At 41.7% G+C, this 19,717-nt stretch overlaps 1 pseudogene across 1 annotated transcript; it reads left to right on the forward strand.

The window, feature by feature from the left end:
* Window positions 1-7,969: 7,969 nt before the first annotated feature.
* On the forward strand, window positions 7,970-18,911 carry LOC308255929 (annotated as a pseudogene). Its single transcript has 3 exons — window positions 7,970-7,976; window positions 17,931-18,210; window positions 18,605-18,911. The product of its transcript is annotated as an uncharacterized misc_RNA (transcript).
* The last annotated feature ends 806 nt before the right edge of the window (window positions 18,912-19,717 follow it).

Raw genomic sequence — 19,717 nt, forward strand, 5'->3', positions numbered from 1 at the left:
ATCTTCAATGTCTCGAGCTTCCAAGATCTTGTTTATTTTGGGAGCATCATGTAATCTAATCTGACTGGTACAAATGTACTTAGATTCCATTCTAAAGGAATTACGCCTGATTAGCTAAAGTACTTAGTCTGGTGGGGAGCATGGTATACCAGACAGGAATACCATGGCCTGTGGTCACTCTTGCTTTGGGCTGCTCAGCATATTTTGCCCATTCCTTTTTGTCCAGTAACTGGCTCGCCCCCATCCCTGGATCCAGGGGTGGGCATGTTCCACAGCCAGGCCGATCTCAGCAACTGCACACAGTGGTGGAAGGAGATCCACAAGAGGCAGGCCAGGACCTTCCCCAGGGTTCCCCAGCTTGGAGTGCAGCTGAAGCTCCAGTGACCCCCTTTCCCATCCTGTGGAGAATGCCTGTCTGCAGGGAAGCTGAGCAGAGATGAAAGACAGACATCCATGAGGACAGACCTCATGGCATTGCACCCCAGTTTCAGGGCTCTACACCCCAGTTCCTGCAGCTCAACTTTTCATTCCAGAACTCAGCCTGGAATCCTTCCCAGCTGCGTGAGCTTGGAATTATTTTTCTCTAAGCTGATGTGCGTTGGATATATCTCATGCTAACTGAAGAGCCCAGATGAATGCAAACTACAATTGAAACAATTTTGGCTATAAGAAAACTCATTGGGTGAATTTCATATTTTATTTTGGTTTTAATGGATTGGTATTGCTAAGATGATACATTTTCTGAATTCTAGCTTAAAAGGACCCTGGGAACTACCAAATACAGAGATCACCAAAGGAAGAGAAAGACTCTAAAGTGAACAAAAAGACTTGTATTTCTAAAATTCCCTTGGATGGGCCGGGCCATGAGTAAGGGTTGTCTAAGTATGCAAATAGTATTATCTCCCACAACTAAGCCCAAGTTCTCCCATTATAAACCAAATTTCCCAGAATAGTACGTCGTTTTTAAAAGGATTACAGCTTAGTAATTTGCATTTGACTTTATCTAAGCTCCTTTTGAGGAATGATTTTATACCAGTAAGGCTTGTTTCCTCTCCCTGGCAGTTTTGAGCCAAGAAACAGAATAAGCACAGCTGCTTATACTGCACATACTAGTAGATGCGACTAAGTGTTTGGCATCAGACAGACCTGAGTCCAGGTCCCACTTTGTTGCTTAACACCCATCATGCCTTGGACAAGTTACTCAGTTCCTCTGGGCTTCAATTTCTTTATCTGTAAAATAAAAGTAATATTTACACTATTTATAATTTGTAGATTAAATGCATAACATATATATTTAGCAGGGCATACGTTCTATGCTTAATAACTGATAGTTGTTATTACTATATCGAGTAATCCAGGCTGCTTCCAGACTGTCTAAAATGTGTTGCTGTATAAAATAAAATCCTCTGCCAAAACCACTCTGGGTGGAAAGTTACTCATGGGATTGGAAAGATGCCTATTTTTTCTAACATCTGTATAATCATTATCTTACTATTTGAATTAAAAATAGTCAGATACACTTTTGAAAAGCAAATAGCAACCATATTGAGGGGCAGAATGTATTTAAAGAGAAAACGGATCACTTTTAATTTGATCTAAAATATTGACCTCAAGCTGAAATAAGTAAAGAACACCTTATTATTACAGTCCTTTCCCCCTCAAAGAAACCTTAGCCCTTTAAATCTGCATGTAACTAATACAGTGTTATTAGCACTGTATGATGTCACTTGGTCAGATGGTTTCCATTTGGTTCAGGCAAGTATTCCCAGAGAAATGGCCCCTAGGAAAGCATCTCTCTGTACTTTATAAGGTTGTTCTAAGAATTAAATGAGATAATGTGTGCAAACTATTACAGTGCCCGGGACTTAGAGGAGACTCAATAAATGCACACACACACACACACACACACACACACACACACACACTCATCCCTAAAAAGGGACTTGAGAAGGAAGTTCTAAAGCAGAAAAGAAAGAATCTGGTTAAAAAAAAAAAAAAAAAAAAAAGGACATGAAAGGATATAACCCCTTTCAGAAGGAATTAAGGCATTGGGAAGGCACTTGAGCATTCTATATTGGCCCCTCTTGCCTTTTGTGCCAAGAGGGACCCTCTTCTCACAATCCAATTGCCCTCAGCTGTTGCCTGAGCTTTCTGTTCATGCTGAGCTTGAAGCCTCATGGTGGCTGGTACCATGGATCTGTCTCTCGCCCAATCATGTGAGCTGGGCCCTCCCTGGAGAAGAAACCTGAGTTCCCCGAGATATGTGATCAGTTCTGGGGCCCCGCCAGCAGGCCAGGGGATCCCAAGGCAGGTACTGGGCGTGGAGGCCACGGGGGCATAGGCTACCAAGGAGACAGAACTGAACCTCACATCACCCTGCTTGGCCCCGGAGGATGACTGGTTAGCCAGAGACGGGTAAGATTCCTCAGGGAAGGAACAACCTAAGACAGGCACAGTCGCAGAGGGGCCATCAGGAGAGAACTTGGGGATCAACAGAGGTGGGGCACAGACCCTCACCCCCCCAACCTTGCAGGGGCCTGAACCCTCACTCCATCTGAGGGAGGTCTCCTGCCCGCATGGCTGCTTTGCTTCCCACGCCCAGCTCAGATCGGGACACAGGTGACAGACAGTGACTTGGCCCAGCTCAGATTGGGACCCAGGTAACAGACAGAGACTTGGCCGACAGCAGCTGCCCTATATCTAAATCCAGCCTAGCACCAGGAATGCTCAGGGCCTACTCAAGAATGCAAATAATCCTTTCCACTAATATTTACAGGGTAAATTAAGATTGTTGATAGAGTATTAAATTTGACAGTAAAATAATAATCAAGTTTTCAGATTAATTTAAATAGGCTACTTGAAATAAGTGAATATTCAAGAAAATTTAATTGTACTGGACAAAAAGCTGTTCCTAATGTGGTAACTAAAATTTCTATTGGTAGTTCAACTCATGGTAAAATTCCTGAACATGCAATGAAACTAAAGCAGTCATATTTTTGTCAAAAAATTAAAATTTAAAGTCATCAAGACTGAATTATAAAAGTTACAAAAGCCTCCATTAATCAAAAAAGGGGGGATAGAAGGGTAATATCATGTAAGGAAAAATATCCTATAAGTAAATTACATCTAGAAAATTTTTACTTTACAAAATTAGTTTTCATTTGTAATGCTAACAGCAAGACACCCATGAAAAACACACATGGTGTCTAAATAAGACAAAGGAAAATTGTTTGGGCAAAAATAAAAAGGATCCCAAATCAATTATATAGAAAAGATTCCTTTATTAACTTTTGGTCGAGAATATGTTTGTATATTTTCAGAAAACAACTCCAAGACCATGTGGATTCCTGCAACAGAGAGGAATTGACAGGTCTGCTCCAACCACGAAGACAAGAGGAGAAACAGTCCAGAGATGGAAGACGCTGATGACGCCTTGCCACGCTAGCAGTCAGCAGCTGTGCGACGCAGCAAGTGGCCTAGGACCAAACCAGAGAGGGTCGGACCTGCATTGCCACCATGTGCCCACCATCCAGATATCATTGCTGACATGTACACATAAGGAACTGTTTGACATTGAAATGGGGACTCAGAACTGTTGGACATGGAAATTGGGACTCAAACATGTTTTGTTATTATATGTTTATTTCTAGTCTGCAGAGGCAAGATTTTTTAAAGGAATGAAATGGGGAAAAAAATAGATACAGAGGCAAAGAAGCATTGAACAGACTGTCAAACTACAGTGGGAAGGCAGAGGAGGCTGCGGCGGGGGGCGGGGAGCTGTAAGAGATCAACCGAAGGACTTGTACGCATGCATATAAGCATAACCAATGGATAAAAAACACTGGGGGGAGGGGGCAGGTAAAGGCATGTACTGGGGGGAAGGGGAGGCCGGGGGAAGGTCAATGGGGAAAAAAAAAAGGAGACATATGTACTATTTGTAATACTTCAAACAATTTTAAAAAATTAAATAAATAAAGAAAGAAAGAAAAAAGAAAAAAAAAGAAAGAATATGAACATTAAAAAAAAAAAAAGAATCTGGGAAAGTGGTGTCAGTTGAGGAGACAGTTAAAAGATGAAGGTAAAGTCAGTGGTGTTAAATGCCACAAAGAGGTCTTTGTGAGGTTGTGTGGGGGTTTTTTTGTGTTTTTTTTTTTTAGCTAAATTCTACATTTTGACATCTCACACAGTTGGCCTTCTGACCTTCATTAATGTGATGTCATTAGAGATATCAGATCACCCTTTGAGACGTGTAATTGGCAGGAAGAATGATCTCAGTGTTGTTCAGGAAGGGAAATCACAACATGAGAGTCTGGCTGTTCCGGCATCATATTCAATAAGAAAGAGCCGCCTGAAAAGCATCCATTGAATCTGGCAGCGGTAACTTTGGAGGAGGAGTTTCAGTAGCATGGGTGAGGTGGAAGCCTTGCTGCTATCATTTGAGGAATTATGACATGTGAGAATAGAGATATAGAAATTACCTACTCTGTTAGAGGGTTTGCTCAGACCAGAAGAGGGCACCCAAAATAGTAACTAAAGTGGAGAATAGGATCAAGTTTGCTTCTTTGTTTAAAGATGCAAAACACACATGAGTGTATGCTCAGGAGGAGAAGTTGGAAATATAGAAGAGAATGATAGTTGGTATATCAGGTAAGAGGTTGTAGGATCCAGAACACAAGTGGAGGGTGTACACCTTTTACTGTAAAATGAGGGGGAAATATGAATGAGCATAAATGTCATAAACTTTGAAGAATGGGAGTAGAGAGTTTAAATTTCTCATGGTGTACTGTACTACATTTGCTCTGAACAGTTAGACCTGATATTGAGGGGCAAGAAGTTCAAGGGAAGGTATATAAGATTGATGCATAGAATTAGAAAACTAATATCAGCATATAATAAATTTTGGGTACGATAGCTTTAAACCCACAAATTTCTTCATAGAGTCAATAAAATGACCATATTTATAAAGGAACAGGAGCTCTTCTGAGCTTTTGAAACTAGCTCTTTGGAGGGTAAAATTTTAGTCGGAAGCTTTGCTGGAAAAACAAAAACAAAAAAAAACAAGTGGGTTTAACCTAGGGAGTGGGTATGTGTAGTCAAAAACTGGAGTCATGGATCTCATTACTCAAGGGTTCAAGGATTAACACAATGATGGAAAAACTCCCTCTCTCTTCTGCTCTATAATCATTTCACTGGTACATGAACTCATGCATGGGTGGGGTCCCTCTGGGTGGCCTGCCAGGATCAGGCCAAAACCCGCAGTCCAATGCCGCCTGCAGCTCCTACCTGCCGCTCCCACTCATCCCGGCCCCACTGTGCCTGCCACGGGCTCGCACCCAATCAGTCCTGATCGGGAGAGGCTCGCACTGCCACAGCAGCGCTCACCAGCCATGAGCCCTGCGTCTGGCGCCCTCCCAAGGAGAGTGGCCTGCGGGATTGGGCTGAAACCAGCTCTCTGACATCCCCCAAGGGATCCCAGACTTCGAGAGGGCACAGACCAGGCTGAGGGACCCCACCAGTGCACAATCGGGCCAGGGGGCAACTGTGGGAGGGCGCCAGGGCATGTCTGGCCCATCTCGCTCAGTCCTGATCAGCTGGACCCCAGCAGCAAGCTAACCTACCAGTTGGAGCATCTACCCCCTGGTGGTCAGTGCATGTCATAGTGAGCAGTTGAGCAGCCTTAGTATATCATTAGCATATTACACTTTGATTGGTTGTTTGGTTATCCTGCTGTTTGGTCTATTTGCATATTACCCTTTTATCATATAGGACTAGAGGCCCAGTGCACAAATTTGTGCACGGGTGGGGTTCAGCCGGCCCAGCCCCAATTGGGGGGATTGGGGCTGGGCCTGTTGGGAGGAGGAGATGGCAGGAGGTTGGCCGGCCAGCCTGCCCTGATCAGGGTGGGGGGGCCAATCTGGGGTGGGGCCAGGTGGGGAGAGGGGCTTCAGGAGGTTGACTGGCCGGCCCCACCCCCGATAGGGCCAGTTTGTTGGCCGCAGTGGGCATCATAGTGACCTGTCGTTCCGGTCATTATGGCATTCTGGTCGCTGGCTTTTTATATATATAGATTGTATTTGTTTCCTGGCAGCCTTTGTGCAGATGCCCTCTCTGCCCATGGGTAGGAAGTTCATAATCCAAGGCCATTCCCAGAAGCTTGTGTTATAATAACCTTCTGAATTTTACCTGGATCTCCAATATTATTAGTCAGCCATTTAAAAATACTTTAGGGTCAAAAGCTGTTGTGGCTCATTGTAGAGTGAGCCTGACTTTATTTCAGTGCAAAGGTGCAATGACATAAACAACACAGAGAGAGCAATTTTACGGCTACACTGGGAAACTCAAGAGATAAGCCTGAATATGAAGATGGATTAATTTTCAAGGTCACTGTTTCAATAAAGAAAAATCTAAAGTAAACAGATTCCAAGTAAGTTTTGGCTAATATTGGCCTCTCTCCCACAGGCTGCGTGTGTCATAAATTATTCACGTGTGTTGATGAGTTACTCTGGTTGCCATGATAAGATGCTGGCTACTGCTCCATGTCCAGCTCATCCTCAACTTCTTCTAACAAAAGAGCACCCTTACCATGAATAGGTCCCCCTGTCCCTGGAGAGATTTTTTTTCATATATAAATAAAAGCTGCCTGAGTCCCTGGGTATTCAGTCTCGCTGAGCCAATGAACAGCACTATCCATTTCGACCACAAGGTGGCGCACGCAAACCTCCAAAGATGTGGCGCAGCTATGCTGGGAATGCCAGCCTCCACTGAGTCAGAAGCGGGTGTTAGAATAGAAAGAATCATCTAAGATCACCACACGTTTCACAAGTGAGAACACGAAGACCCAAAGAAAATAAGCGACCCAGCCGGAACCACACGCTGCTTTGGCTAGGGCAGGATCAAAGTCCGCTCTCCACATCTTCAATCCCAAATTCATTCACCAAGAGGCAATGGTTTTCAACCAAAAACAAACTGACAAACAACAGAAACACTCTCTTTTATCCCAACAAAATTTTATAAAGAATACATACTTCTTCCACACCCTTTCCCTCCCCTCCCACCCCAACCCTTCCTTAAGTAGATAAATGAAAATAGATTCTAATTGAAAGAATTGTCCCTGCCCAGCCAGGGTGGCTCAGTGGTTGAGCATTGACCTATGAACCAAGAGGTCTCCAGTTCAATTCCCAATCAGGGCACATGCCCGGGTTGTGGGCTTGATCCAGGGAGGGGGGTGGGGGTCTGGGGGGGGCGGGGAGGAAATGCAGGAGGTGGCAAATCGATGTTTCTCATCTCATTAATGTTTCTTTCTATTGATAGATGAGAAATCTGAAGTATAAAGATCACTGAGCGGGGAAATGGAAGAGCTGGAATTTGAGCCTCAGCAGTCTGGCCCCAAAGCTTGTGTTCTTAATCCCCAAAGCTGTGGCCTCCCATGAGTGTGCTGGCAGCTTTGCTTAGAAAATTGCAACAAGCAGGCAGCCAGTCTCTCCATAGGCATCCCTTCTGTCTAGTAATTTATCTGCAGCTCCACTCACCCTTGAATCCTTTCCTTTTCTATCCATAATTTTGATCCCGATTTCTCCAGTGCCCCAGAAGACTTGCTCCACCAATTATTTGTCCTTACCCCTCTACAGAAACTGCTCCATCGAAGCTTCTCATGAAAACTTGTCTGACAAACCCAGTGGCTGCCCCAGGTCCTCTGCCTTCTAGCCCTCTCCCAGGGCATGTTTTCCCTGCTGGCCATTCCCCTGGCCCTTGGCCTCCGTCACCTAACAGAACACGATCCTCCTCTGGTCTTCTCCTTCCACGGCAGATATTCGCACTCCATTTTTTCAGTGCAGAAGTTTGACCCCCACCTCAGACCACGTAACTCAGAATCTCATTCTGGGACCCAGACATTTTTGCTTTTTCCAAGTTCCTCAGGTGATCTGGCTGCACAGCCAGGGTAAGAAGCACTGCCCGTAATAAACCAGACATGGCAGGTAAGTAGGCATGATTCCATCACGTGAGGCATTCAAATAGTCAAATTCATGGAGATGGAAAGTAGAGCAGGCGTTTCCAAGACCATGCAGACGCCATGCCATCACTGTTTCCTTCGCCTGAAATGTCTTTTCCTGCCTTCCTGCCTTGCCTGATTTATCCCTACTCCTCCCTTGGGCTCAGCTTGGGGCTGGTGCTAGGCTAATTGGGCATTGCATTTTCTCTCTCCCTCAGCAATCTCATTTGTTCATAGCTGCAGCTCTTCCAGACATATTATTCATTCCCAATCCACCTCCAGCCCCGGCAGTGCTCCTGACTTCCGACTCAAATTCACATTTCCCACCAGCTATCCTACACAAGACAGCCTCTTTCCTCTGGCACCTCAAACCCAACATGTCCAAAACTTGAGTAATCTATCATTTTCCTTCTTTCTACCTTGCTTTTTTCTCCTATGTTTTCTTTTTCAAAAATTAGCATCATCATGTATTGTGTATATCAAATAATTAGAATGGTGCCTATAGCTATTGTTATTATGTGGAGGTTAATAATATTAATAGTGATAGAATTACAACAGTAGAAATATGATAAAAACTTTTAGAAACATGGTAAAACTGGTGATGAAGTGCGTACCACTTCAAGCATCTCCATATTTAAAATAACATTTAAAAAGTCAGTCTCTCAGAATATCAAGGTAATCTTAGCAATGTAACTTGGGGCCAAATACATACTGTAATTGATTATCCCCAGAGCACCACTAGGTACAGTGAAGAAAACTTCCTTTGAAAAGTGGAATTTTGTCAGAAAGTGCGATGAAAAATAGAAATACTAAAATATGTATGTCAGATATATAGACTAAGAAGACACAGGTGGCCAAAGGCTGAACAACTTGATGTCTCTCTAATCAGGATGTGCTATAGATTATGTCTTTCAAATTAAGTACTAAGATTAACTGACTAAACAAAATAAGTGTAATATTGTCCCAAAGATGAGCCAATCTGAATGAATAAACAAATTGTGGTATGTACATATAATGGATTTTCAGACTTAAAAAGGAATGAAATTCTGACACATGCCACAACATGGAAGAACCTTGAAAACATGCTAAATGAAATAAGCCAGTCACAAAGGGACAAATGCTGTATGATTTCACTTCTATGAGGTACTTAACGTAGTCACATTGATAGAGACAGAACAGAAAATGGTGGTTCTCAGGGGCTGGTGGGGGGAGGAATAGGAGTTAGTTTTAATGGACACAGGGGTTCAGTTCAGGAAGATAAAGAAGCTTCAGAGATGGATAATGGTGATGATTCCACAACAGTGTGAATGTGTTTAATGCCACTGAACTGCACACTTGAAAATGGTTAAGGTGGGTGGTAAATTTAATGTTATGTATGTTTTACCACAAGAAAAAAAATTAAAATAAGACACATTAAGCTCAATAGTTAATAGACAATCATAAAGTTTCCTTAAGTATACATAGGGTGGGGCAAAGGTAGTTTTACAGTTGTAAAACACAGAGTTTATCCTTATATTATTATTTATTGCTCCGCCCTATATTCCCCTACTAATAGGTATAATTTATAAACTCTCATATATATGTAATATACTTCTCAAGGCTGAAATATCAGTAAGGATAACAGTTTGGGAAACAACTTTCAAGTATATTGAAATTAAAATTGGAAAGAAATAATTAAAAATAGAAGTACAACTTACATCTAAGAAATAGATGCAGGAAGAGGAGGATAGTTCTTTTAAAAAAAACAAACAAACAGGGAAATAAGGGACACTTTATTTTAATACAAAAGTCAATCAGAACAGAAATTCTAATATAAACCTGTCCCTACACCTCTGCCATTATACAAAGGGGATATTTAATTTTGAGTGTCATATGGAAAAATGAAGAACTATGAATATTAAAATTGCATTGTAATCTCTTTTTGCTTGAATACCTTTCTACTGGTCCAATATGTTCTTCCCCAGCCGCTCCTGAAGAGGCTTTAGCAGAAGCAGTTAGTGTTCCCAAAACATCCATGTGCTTCTCCACCCCTCCAGGCTCCCTTGGGTTTGGGCTGGGGCTGCCTGACTAGTGCTGGCCAGTAGGAAGTAGCAGGGTGCCAGGTGCCACTTCCTGGCTGAAGCAGTTAAAAGCCAGTGAGCCTCATCCTCTCTATATCCCTGTCCTGGTGACTGGCAGGTGAGAAGGTGATAGAGATCACAAGATACAGGAAGTCTAGATCCCCAAGAGGTTGCTTGGCCACAGACCCTGCCAACCTGCTCTGGACTTTCTGAGAAATAAAATTTTGTTTCTTAAGCCACTGAGATTTGAAGGCTTATTTGTTATCATCACATAGCCACACACTTTTACTGACATACAGTGATGATCAAGTAGGAATTATTAGTAGCCTTCATTAAATACTGAGAACGCTAGAGGGCACAATTGTGCTATGGGAAACCTTGGCCTCAAGGTGAGGAATTTTAGTAAATCTGTTAGCTACATTTCGCCATTTGAGGTCATTAAAATAAAAAAGAATTCACAATACTTTAATATTGACACAACACCAATAAATTCCAAAAACACGTAAAGCATGTGTATACATTTACAAACATGATTTCTTACATCTTAAAACTAGTAGAGTGTTCTCGGTGTAAGAGAAGAGTTTGTTTTCCATCTGTTTTTTTTTTTTTTCTTTCTTCAAATAGGCTTATCTCTACTGGCAGTGACTGTTAGGCCATGCAATCCATACATATTCTAACCGGATCACTTGAGAAAGCTGACGTTTCTAGGTCTCATTAGAAAAGGTGACCAGATGTTCCAAACATCAAGTTGTGACAGGAAGCTCCCCACCCATTGCAAATGTCATGCTGAGTTCTGAGCAGACTTCCTTTTCCTGTTTCCTTTTTCCCCTCTCTCCCATTTTTTTTCTTCAAAGTCTATTCAAAAGCTGCTGCCAAAACTGTCTTCCTCTATTGTTGTTCTGATGACATCATTCCCTTCCCTAGCTCACCCTTGTCTCATGATCAAAGTTTGCCTTCATTTCCCTGGACCGTGGCTGTGCCTTCCTCTTTGTCATTTTCCCCTTATACCTGCTTCTTCTCACCAACTGCTACACAGGGTGTTATTTTTGATGTCTCAGAGTTGAGGTATCTTATTTATCTGTACTTTGAACAAAGAGAGTATTCCTGTGTCTTTATCCCAGACTTCCCCAGGTCTCTTCCAAACCAACTTCATGTACATATTCATTGCTCTAGAACTTATTAAGCACCTTCTACAAGCATGGCATTGTCCTGGGTCCTATACGGGGGAGTATGAAAGAAGTGAAAGGCATAGCTCTTAAACTCAAAGTTACCAGGAAGCCATTCAAGTTGGGGCTTTGGGAGACCAACTGGAATTTATTCTTCTTTAGAGACTGAAGAAATAGGAGGAAATTATTCAATATCAAATAACTACACCATCAGAATGGCAGATTTGGGGTAATTCTAATTATTTTATCATCTTATCAAGATTATAACTTCAATAAAAAAAGGATTTGAGTCTTAAATTGGTGTTAAGGATATAAATCCTACACCAACTTAGAAAAACTATTATTTCTACTGCATATCACACTCCTTTAAAAATATTTTTGAGTGAGTTTAAGACAGTATCATATCAACAGAGAAATTTTATTATAGCACCTTAGAAAAAGGCAGCTGAGTCAAACCCAAGATTCTAACTTTAATATGAGAACAGGTATCACCTAAAATATATGATATTATTTAGTGAACCAAACTGGAGTATAAAATTAGTTACTATGGTTATAATCTGTTATTGATGTGATATATACAAAGTCCATTTTGCATTCCTATTAATGTAAAATTTTGAGATTTTAAGATGCCTAATAATCACATGTATTGAAAGAACATCACTTCTTTTTTTATTATTAATTTCAGAGAGGGAGAGAGATAGAACATCAATATTGAGAGAGAGAATAATTGATCAGCTGCCTCCTGTAAACCCCCTAATGGGGATCGAGCCTGCAACCCAGGCATGTGCCCTTGATCACAATCGAACCCAGGACCCTTCAGTCTGCAGGCTGATGCTCTATCCACTGAGCCAAACTAGCTAGGGCAAGAAAATCACTTCTTGACTGAAGACCTGGTTGATATTTTTTATTTAAGAGTTTAGAATTTAGTCTAATTAGATTTGGTGTATTAGAAAGCATACTAAGTTAAAAGTTCCTAAGTCAGTCATTAATTTGGTGCTTGGTCCTTGGTGTATCAGTTTGAATCTCTCATTCCTCAGTTTCCTCACCTGTAAAGTGGGGATAGTGACATCTACTTACCCACTCTTTAAGATTGTTGTAAGAATCTAAAGAAAGAAAGAAAAAAAAAGATTGTTGTAAGAATCAGATGTGATAGTATACTCAAATAATTTGACAAGTATAAAGTATTATTCAAAGTAAGGCGATATTGTCATTATATTTATGCCACTGGGATTAAAGATATTTATTTTACTTGAGTGTTTAAAATTAAAAACATAATTTGATATTTTATTTTTTAAAAATATATTTTATTGACTTTTTACAGAGAGGAAAGGAGAGAGATAGAGAGTCAGAAACATCGATGAGAGAGAAACATCGATCAGCTGCCTCCTGCACACCCCCCACTGGGGATGTGCCTGCAACCAAGGTACATGCCCTTGTCTGAAATCGAACCCGGGACCCTTCAGTCCGCAGGCCGACGCTCTATCCACTGAGCAAAACCGGCTAGGGCATAATTTGATATTTTACATGACTATAGAATCAAAGAAATAGTATTGGTATGCCACATTTATTAAATTGTATTGTTTCTTATTAGATATGATAACCTAAACATAATCCAAAGTAAGAGGCAACAGGCATTCTTTGAGATTAAAAAGAAAAAGCTATTAGAGAAGCACTGATTCAGGCAGAAACCCAAGTGTTCTGATTAGGAGGCAAAGGCAAGGGGTATTTGTAAGAAAGAGAAGAGTGGCTGCCAAAACCGGTTTGGCTCAGTGGATAGAGTGTCCACCTGCGGACTGAAGTTCGATGCTGGTCAAGGGGGAGCATGTTGTTTTTAATTTTTAGTGCCACAGTCATTAGTTCATAAGTCATAATGTCTACTTTCCTGTTATCCTTTCAAACAGTTCTTTTGGACACAGGTTGCTTTAGGCCCAGACCAAAGTTCATTTTGCCCCATTTTAACATTCCAAAGGTTTGAGGCATAAGATGTGCGAGTCAATTCTCCTGGCATGGCAGCTCTGGCTCCATTTCAAAGTGGCTCCATTTACATTATTTTTACAAATAATAGCCAATTTTATTCCCAGTTTATAGAGAAAGAAACTGACACTAAGAAAAGTAACTTGTCAGGTTCATACACCTGGTAACTGGAATTTGAACCCGAGCAAAGGTGTTCTTCACCCCCATGCTGCACTATCTCAACGAAAGGAACGTGTATACGTACATGTTTAGAACTGGTATATAGACCATGAGTCCGTGAGGACGTTTCTGGATGAGATTAACATTTAAATGAGTAGACTGAGTGAAGCAAATTGCCCTCCCTAATGTGGGTGGACCCCATTCAATCAGTAGAAGGCCTGAATAGAACACAAAAGTTGACCCTTCCCCAAGTTAAGGAGAATTCCTCTTGCCTGCCTACCTTCAAACTGTGACATTGGCTTTCTTCTGTCTTTGAACTGGAACTGAAGCATCATCTCTTCCTGGTTTTCAGACTTTTGGACTCAGACTGGAACTACACAATTGGCTCCTCTAAGTCTCCAGTTCACTGACTCAGACTCACCCTGCAGATCTTGGGACTTGTCAGCCTCCATAATTACATTACTTACAATCTCTCTCTCTCTCTCTCTCCCTCCTACACACAGACACACACACACACACACACACACACACACACACACACACACACACATCCTATTGATTCTGTTTCTCTGGAGAGCCTTAATACCAATTTCTTAAGGCCCACCCAAAAGCTAAGATGGAGAAATTATGGTTCTATAATATTTTATAGTTCATGTCTGAATAGAGTAAAAACAATGATTTGTTCCAGTCATAACTCTAACACTTAGAAGTTGTTTGATCTTGAGTAATTCACTTAATGAATCTTATTCATTCATTCACTCATTCAACAAAAACAGGATGCCTTCTCTATGCCAGGCTCAGAAATTACTGATGTAGGCATTCTGGAGGTCTGGGGACCAGAAGATCTGCAACCCACTATGGGTTCTCAGCTTTGCATAGGAAATAATTCAAATACCAACCAGCACAGAGCTTAAAGCGAAAGGGAGTTTCCTAGTGAAGCAGTGAGACAGAGAGGGGCTTCGGCACAGAGCGAGCAGCCCCTCCCTGGTGGGGTTTACTTTTTTTTTTTTTTTTTTATTTTATTGACTTTTTACAGAGAGGAAGGAAGAGGGAAAGAGAGTTAGAAACATCGATGAGAGAGAAACCTCGATCAGCTGCCTCCTGCACACCTCCTACTGGGGATGTGCCCGCAACCAAGGTACATGCCCTTGGCCGGTATCGAACCTGGGACCCTTGAGTCCCCAGGCCGACGCTCTATCCACTGAGCCAAACCGGTCAGGGCAAGGGTTTACTTTTTATTCAGATTTAATCGAGGGGTGGGGTATTCGATAAGGGGGAGGAATAGTCAGGATTCTTCCAGGACAAGGGTGGAGACTTCGAAGAGACCTGCTGGCCAAGTTGTATGCTTATATGGGCTTTCCCTTTCGGATCATGGCAGCTGTGGGTGGTGATGTTTACTACGCTAATGTATTACAACAGGCTAGGGGTCACCATAAGGTAAAATTAGTCACCATGTTGATGGAGCTGATCTTCTGCGAGTTCTAAGGCATAGAGCCCTCCCTGCAGGCCTCATTGGTTACAGCTGTTTGGCCACATTCCCTATCTCAGCACTGTAGGAGGCACTGAAAACATCAGAGTAGGTAAGATAAAGGCCCCACCCTTAAAAAATCAGTAGAATGAAAGCTAGAGACATTTCATAGAAAAATTCTCCTTCTCAAAAAAGAGTTGTAAATGCTGAATTATCAGGCACCTTTATCTCCTACTCTACCCCAGCACAAACCCTCTACTTGTGGCATTGATTAGCACTCTTATCTTCAGCCCAGCGAGGCTCTCCGGTTGCTTCCTTGTTTCACTGTCCTAAACCTATTTTTGCTGTGGCCAATAGATTCTTACTTACTTTGCTGCACTTTGTCTCTTGATTGAAATCTTTCCTTCCAGAAGACAAGAACTGAGGTCTCCTCCTCCCACTGGTAACCTTACAGTAAAAAGTACATTCCTGAGAAGAAGCCGTCCTGCACCTCAGCTTCTGGAATGGCTGACACGGAGATCTTCCAGATGTCAGGGGCTCTGCACACATGCACATTCTTTCCCGAGGTCTTTAGGGTGCTATCTGTAGGATTTATACATATCTCCAGGCACTGATACACAACTGAAATGTTCCAAAGCTTAAGTTCTCAGGCTAGGTAAGGTAAAATAAAACCTATTCTTCATGTTTCAACCCATTCTGATTTAAGTAACTTTGTTAGCTCAGCTATGGCACCTCCATTTTGTTTCTTCATTCTTTCCTCAGTTTCATTGTTCTGATTTTTCATAAACTATACAATGAAGTAAATACCTCAGAATGGAAATTCTGTGTAAAATATTTTCGGTTTCCAAGTGGTAAACTTAGCCCAGTAATTTACAAATAAGTCATTTATAATGTTATTATGAGAATGATTGACATTATTTGTTTATAATTATAAAGAAATTAATCAACATCTGAGATTAAATATTTTCTGTTCATGACAAGTATGCAAAAGTACTCCATTTTGTAATGTAGATGAAAAACGGGCCAAATGATAAACCTGACAAGCTCAGAGGAGGCCTGCATGATGTGCCTTACAAACTCAGAGACTGACAGTAACCACACAGGGTGGTCTAGACAAAAATTCCTGCCTGGCTGGTGTGACTCAGTGGTTGAGCGTCAACCTATAAACCAGGAGGTCACAGTTTGATTCCTGGTCAGGGCACATGCCCGGGTTGTGGGCTCGATCCCCAGTGGGAGGCAGCCAATCAATGATTTTTCTCTCACCATTGATGTTTCTACCTCTCTCTCCCTCTCCCTTCCTCTCGGAAATCAATGAAAATACTAGTATATTGCCCTAGCCAGCTTGGCTCAGTGGATAGAGCATCAGCCTGCGGACTGAAGGATCCCAGGTTCGATTCTGGCCAAGGGCACATGCCTGGGTTGTGGGCTTGGTCCCCAGAAGGGGGTGTGCAGGAGGCAGCCGATCAATGATTCTCTCTCATCATTGATGTTTGTATCTCTCTCTCCTTCTCCCTTCCTCTCTGAAATCAATAAAGAAATATATTTTTTAAAAAAAGAAAATACTAGTATATTTTTAAAAATAAATATAAAAATTCTTAACTATAAATGAGTCAGGGAGGATAGTCACATCTAGGGTGTAGCTTCCTTGACAAAGGTCAATCTTCACCGTAAGTGCTGTCTTTTTGCAAGATAACGGACTATGAAATATCAGCGTATTCACCTTTTCAAGGCCCCTTAGGGCACAGCCACCACAACAGAGCAAGAGACCACAGAACCCCTCATTGTTTTCTTGCCCTGAATAACATCTCTGTGTGCTGTAAATGTTAGTTATTAACTATCCTGTACCCACCAATGTAAAAGAAGTATGTGTCTCTCCATTTTACTTTTTATCCAATCCCAGGACACAAAATCAACATGAAATTTAGTTGCACTAACAAAATATCTGAAGGAGAAATAAAGAAAACAACCCCATTTTACAACAGCATAAAAACAATAAAACATTTAGGAATAGATTTAATCAAGGAGGTGAAACATCTATACATTGAAAACAATAAGGCACTGATGAAAGAAACTGAAGAAGATACAAATAAATGAAAAACTATTTTATGCTCACATGTAGTAGGCAGAGCAAGGATGATGGGCCAGGTACAGGTCACGAGGGCGGAAAGCCCCAGGAGCCTTGCAATGGACAATTGTAGGGTGGGACCTGGCCCCAGGGTGACTTTTCCTCCCCTAGCATATCACTGGTCATGCGGTTGGACCCCCTGACCTTTCCTTCCTAGAGATAACATTTAGGCCTCAGTTGTATTTCAGCTCCAGGTCCAGAAAAGCAGCAAAACCAGACCAGTGACCCCATGGCTGACCTCAGGGCCAGGTGTATTGAATTATGACCCCCTGCCCTAGTGAAAAGATGCTCAACATCACTAATCATCAGAGAAATGAAAATCAGAACGCCAGTGACATAGTACTTCACACCTGTTAGAATAACTATCAGCAAGAAGACAAGATAACAACGTGGGCAAGGATATGGAGAAAAGGGAACTCTTGCATACTGTTAGTGGGAATGTAAATTGGTAAACAGCATGAAGTTCCTCAAAAATTAAAAATAGAGTTATCATATTGTCAGCATAGGCAGTTAGAGTCATTAATATAAGAAAGCAAAAGAGAATGAAATAATTTTCATAAACTGGGAAGAAGGAACAAGTAACAGAACAGAATTTCCATCTAGCTTACTTATAAACAGACCCATTAACACACTCTAGGGGGGCTGCCACCATCCAGAATGGGACAGGAAACCTTAGAAATGCTAAAGCCCTGTACCGGAGGTGGGGGAGGAATTCCTCTGCTGGGGCACATGCGCAATGGGAGTCAGGGTGACGAAATAGAGAGATAGGGCCTAGGGTGGGGACAATCGGAAAGGTAATTGGGTTGGATAGAGGGCATGAAACCCCAATAGAATTTACTGGGAGGAGAGCCCAATCCAAGCCCTCGAAAAGTTAGGTATTTGGGTTGGATAATTTCAATGGTTTTTTGTCCTTTACCGAAACCAAGAAGATATATGGAGGATTAACAAAGCCTCGTGGCAGTACTTCTAGAGTCTGCCAACCCTCTAGGTGAAGAGGAAGGTGTTTCTTTGGAGCATACACTCAGCTCCAGAAGAGCATGTCTAGGCACCGCCAGGTCTCAGGAAGGGCCCTAAAAGGACCCTCTAATCAAGATCTCCTTATGGAGGTGGGACCAGTGTTTCTCTCCAGGTCAGACCAGATCACCCTTGAGCCTGCTCTTACCCACCAGAACAATGAGGGAAACTCCACATGTGGGGGACACCAAGAAAGATTCCATGGAGCCCCAAAGTCATTCCAATGTGAGGAGTGTCCCAAGATCTCCAGTTTGGTGGGTTTTTTCCTATTTTATTTTCATTTATTGATTTGAAAGAGAGAAGAGAGAGGAGAGAGAGAGAGATATCAATTTGTTCGTTATTTGTGCATTCATTGATTGATTCTTGTATGTGTCCTGACAGGGGATCAAATCTGCAACCTTGGCATATTGCGATGATGCTCTAACCAACTATCCAGCCAGAGTTTTAGGCAATTTTCTCCATTAAAAGTTCATCAGTTGGTATGGCCCAGTGGTTGAGCATTGACCCACGAACCAGGAGATCGAGGTTCCATGGGTAATGGGCTCAATCCCCAGTAGGGGGTGTGCAGGAGACCTTCCTCTCCCTTTTTCTCTCTGAAATCAATAAAAACATATTTTTAAAAAATCCATCAGAAAAAAACAATAATAAAATGAAAGAACATGTATTTGTGCCACGTGTGACAAAGGCTTCTTCCAGGCCTTAGCTTAGACTACACATTCCTTAGAAGATTCATGCAGGAGAGAAGCCTTTCAGGTGCAGCACGTGTGCCAAGTCCTTCAGCCACAGAACCAACCTTCTGGCTCACGAGAGAACCCACATGGGAGAGAAGCCCTATGTGTGTTCCATGTGCCGGAGACACTACCGCCAGTCATCCACCTACCACCGCCACCTGAGGACCCACCAGAGGACTGCCTTCAGACGTGTTTCCTCCACACCAGAAGCTTCCTCGGTGTAATGCATATAAATGTCTGTACATATATTTCACAGTACTTCTCTACTTAGAACACACTTTATAACTTCCCTATATTCCATTCATTGTCTCTCCCACTAAAATGTATGTTTAAGGAGGGCAGGGAATTTCTGTTTTGTTCTCCAAAGTAACTCATGTCTAGAAAGTGGCTGACACATTTCAAATGACCAATAAATACTTGCTGTATAAAAATAAAAATATTAAATCACCTTACCTAGTGTTATTAACAGTTTATAATCACTGACTGATGGTTACCATGGAAGGCTTAACTATGATTACCTAATTGACTTAAATACGTTTTATTCAACAAGGTATTATGCTGTTCATATACATAGTCATTTCTCAGATATTTGGTCTTTGTCTAAAGACCATGTATTAGGGAAGGTGTCATTGAAAGACTGACTTGATAGATGCCCAATTCCAATCTCCAGGATGTTATATTTAATATTTGCTGGGTTTTTTTAATTAAATTAATTAATTTTAGCCTAGTCTAGTTACTGTAGACCAAGCATGTCAAACTCAAAGGCTAACACGGGCCAAATAAGCAAGGTTTAAGTTTATGTGGGCCACAAAAAAACTAAAAGCTTCAATTTTCATAGAAACATGTTTATTTCGAAAAGTGTAGTATAAAAAAAAGAACAAGAGCAATGATAAAATTAATGTTTTCTTCCTGACACTTGGCATCTCTTCTCTGCTACTATACTTCGGGGGAAATCTTGTTCGCATGTTCGCAGTGATTACTTTCAAAACTGACCCAAGGTGAATGTCAGTAATTCTGGATCTGACAGGAG

Source organism: Plecotus auritus, assembly GCF_963455305.1.
Source record: "Plecotus auritus genome assembly, chromosome: 8".
Taxonomy (NCBI): Eukaryota; Metazoa; Chordata; class Mammalia; order Chiroptera; family Vespertilionidae; genus Plecotus; species Plecotus auritus.